Here is a 4,424-nt window from a genome sequence, read left to right on the forward strand (position 1 = left end):
GAATGTACAAGCTACTGACAATTATATGATTTACGCAGTCGTTCTTTATGAGGAAAGAATCGTTATCGATAAAATTGGTAATGAACTTATTGTTATGTAATATTTAATCTAACACTATTATATATAGAGCAAAGACTATGAGCACAAAATATATTTCAACATAATATTCCTCTAACAGAAGGCCAAATAAAAAAGCTAGCCAGAGCAATCAAAAATTCAAGTGAAGTGAGTTTATTGATTGATAAGCATCAGATCAAAAAGAAGGGTAATACTGAGTTATACCTTACAGAAAGACAAATAACACGGTATAATAAAGTAAAAAGTGAGGGAAAAGGCATTACATTGAGTTTATCTAAAACACAAATAAGTAAAATGCGAAAGGTGATTGGAAAAGGAATTCAAGTCACTCCTGATAATCAAGGAGGTAGAGGAATGCAAATAGAATACCCTTATTATACATCAACAATTATTAGGAAACAAAGATCAAAAAACGGTGGTAAAATTAAACTACCGACTAAAAGAGATGCATTATCTTACAGACCGCCAACATTTATTAGTTATTTGGGTGAATATGATAAATTTCTTAAAGGCGGATTGGTGCTTCCAAAAAAAAAGATCTTGAAACCAAAAAAAAAGTAAAAAAGCCTGCATTTATCAAAAAAGCTCTAAGTAACATTGATCTAATGAGATGGTGTAAGTATTTAAATATTAATATCACAGGAATATACAGCAGAGACCAACACATGCCTAAAACACATAGCCCGTGTATAATCAATTTAGACAATTATCAATCTTCAGGGACTCACTGGGTTTGCTGTTCTCCTGGTATTAAAAAAGACACATTGTGGTACTTTGATAGCTTCGGATTGCCCTACCCAAATGAATTTAAAATGAGAGCCGAAAAATATGGGATAAAACAAGTTTTGTATAATAACACACAATATCAGAATATCAAATCAGTACTTTGCGGGTATTACGTATTATACGCTCTCCATCAAGCCTTAGTATATAAAAAAGATTTTTACGATATTTTAAAACCATTATCGATGGCTGATACGATGTACAATGAACGTTTTATAGGCAATTATTTTAAAAATATGTAATCATATTATATATAATGGTAAAAACATATTGTGTAAAACAGAGAAAAATAACAGATTGTGTGCCAAATTCTGAACAATATGTAAGGTCAAAGAACGGAAAACTCATGTTGCGTTGTATTTGCCAAGAGTGCGGTATTCGTAAGAGCAAATTTGTCAGTGAGAAAAGGGGTCAAGGAGTTGGACAAACCATAAACAAAAAGGTCGGTGAAAAGGTTCCAGGGTTTCAACAGGCTCAAGACTTAGCATCAGCTATCATGGCAGTTACGGGAGCTGATAAAGATCTATTTAAAAAATATTGGCGCGGTGACTTTGCTCAAGGTATATTTAATAAAAAAAAGAGGGATTCAGACATCTAATTTTTGGAAGCCTGCTGGTGCATATAAAAATGAAAATCTCGACCCCAAATGCAATTTCAGTGAGTATAAAAATGGAAAATGGATAAATCATTATTGCGATTAAATATCTAATCAATATATATAATGTGCCAATCGTATTGTCTATCGTGCAAAAAACAAACCAAATCATTAAACTCTAAAAAGGTAAAAAATAAAAATGGTCGGCTTATAGAAAAATCGGTTTGTCAAATATGCGGAAGAAATAAGAGCAAATTCATCAAAAACAAAAGCGGTAAAGGCCTTGATATCCATACTGCTATACTTAAAATTGCTCCCAAGAAGGGTTATGTATTGCCCGGGCACAGGTTTACCGGTCCCGGCAATCCTCTTGAAAAACAAGTAAAATGGGATGCAAAAACAGGTAAAATTCTTGAAATATATCAGCAACCAACTGGTAAAACAGATGCTGTTAGCATGCAACATGACGTGGATTACAGCGTTTGTGCTAATAAGCCTAAATCTAAACAGCTAAGTTGTAAGCATGAGGCCGACAAGAAAATGGTCAAAGCCCTCGATCAGATACCATGGAAGGACAGACAATGGGGTCATTCTATTGCTCGTAATACCATTGCAACCAAGGCTAAAATAGGGCTCGGTGTTAAAAAGCCAAAAAACGGAAAACGGCGTTGAGTAAAAATGATTGGTCTCAACAATTAGCCGATGAGTTACATAAACCAATCAGACGAAAATTTAAAACTAGAAGAGTAATATCAAATGGAATTGACGATATATGGTCTGCTGATTTAGTTTTTATGGATAAACTTTCAAAATGGAATAAAGGTTATAAATATCTATTGACTATAATTGACGTATTCAGTAAATTCGCTTGGGCTATACAATTGAAAGATAAGAAAGGTGCATCAATAACTAGCGCTTTCAACAATATTATCATTAATGACAAGCATAAACCTGAATATCTCTGGGTCGATAAGGGATCTGAATTTTATAACAAAACATTCAAGGAATGGCTAAAGCAGAATGATATCAAGATGTATTCCACTTTTAATGAAGGTAAAGCTGTTGTTATTGAAAGATTTAATAGGACTTTAAAACCCAAAATGTACAAACAGTTTACTATTCAAGGTAATACACAGTATCTTGAAATACTTCCAAAAATAGTAAAAGAATATAATAATACAAAACATAGCTCTATCAAAATGGCACCCACAGAAGCTTCAAAGAAAAAGAATGAAGGAACTGTTTACTTTAACCTATACGGTGATATGGAGCCATTATCAGCTAAACGAAAATTTAAGGTTGGTGACAAGGTCCGAATATCTAAGTATAAACGAATTGTTTTCGATAAGGGTTATACACCGAATTGGAGTGAAGAAATGTTCGTAATTACTAAGATCCAACATACTAATCCCATTACATACAAATTGAAAGACCTCAGAGATGAGGAAATACAAGGTAGCTTTTATGAACCTGAATTATTAAAACGGCAAAACAGGATGTATTCAGAATTGATAAAGTGATCCGTAGAGACTACAAAAAGAAACAGGCTCTTGTCAAATGGAAGGGATACAGTGATGACTTTAACAGCTGGATTCCAATGAAAGATTTACAACATATTTAAACGCACTATAAACAAAAAAAGAGTATAAGAGATTTTTTTAAATAAGGTGTTTTTGAATTAAATTCAAAAACATCATAAAAAACCCAACACCAATTTTTCAGCACTAAAAACCCACACTGATTTCTCCATCACTAAACCCGACACAATTTTTCAGCACTAATTTCTCTACCACTAAAACCCAACGCAAATTTTTCAGCACTAAAACCCAACACAAATTTTTCAGCACTAAAACCCAACGCAAAGTTTTCAACACTGTTACAGTTTTTGATTTCAGTTTTGATTCCAACACTGATTCAGTTTTCGATTCCAACACTGATTCAGTTTTTGATTTCAGTTTTGATTTCAGCACTGATTCAGTTTTCGATTCCAGTTTTGATTCAGTTTTTGATTTCAGTTTTGATTTCCAGCACTGGTTAAGTAGTATTTTTGCTTTCGTACCCTCAAACACTATACTACTTTTTTACATTTTTTATTTAAGAACCTGTTAGGCTAAAATCTGCAAATTGTAATCCCTTTTTTAAGAACCTATTAAACCTAAAATGTGGAAGCAGGTACTTATTTTCTTGAATTGATTAAAAGTTTACGTTTGGGAAAATAAGTTTGAACAAGGCTTCACTGTACATGTATAAAATTCCATGTTTTGAAGGATTAGCGCTTTATTTATAAATAAACAATTTTGTGGTATGCAAATTTTATACAGGGAATACGCCGAAGACCATGCACTTAGAGTTCTATTTGCAACAGAGTAAATTTTTCTTAGGAAAATTAGAACCTTTAAAGGGTTTAAATAGCATACATTTGCGTTAACTACCATTTATACTAGAACCTGTTTAGATTAACATGGAAAAAGTAGGTTCTCACTGGCACATTTTTACTGAAATCGTAAAAATTGTTAAAAAAATGAAAGACGGGGCTGTAATCTTATCTATAATTAAATTGCTGAAATTGGTTGATTTCTTTTTGCACACTCTATTTTCAGCTTGTGTGTGCAAAACAAAAACGTAGATATAATTATATCAAGTATCCAATTAAGAAACTTTTCGTGCTGTGCGGTTGAATTGGCTCCGACTTGTGATTAAATGCTCCCGTTTTATGTGCACGAAAAATTTTCAGAAAAGGGCTCTTTTCTGTGAACTTTGTTTGAAAGAGACTCTTAATTGTCAACAGGCGTCAACTGAACTTCGTGTTGTCTAATTCGTCCGGTGTTTAAACAAGTCAGTGGTCCAGTGTTGTTACCCGACGTATGCATATGATTACAAACTATGCAAATTGAACTATACTAATACTTACCACCAATATCTATATATTGTTACATTACTCAATATTTAATGAGAAACCCGCGTTGCT

This window comes from Oculina patagonica, chromosome 9, assembly GCF_052425735.1.
Source record: "Oculina patagonica isolate OP01 chromosome 9, crgOcupat, whole genome shotgun sequence".
In the NCBI taxonomy this organism is placed as follows: Eukaryota; Metazoa; Cnidaria; class Anthozoa; order Scleractinia; family Oculinidae; genus Oculina; species Oculina patagonica.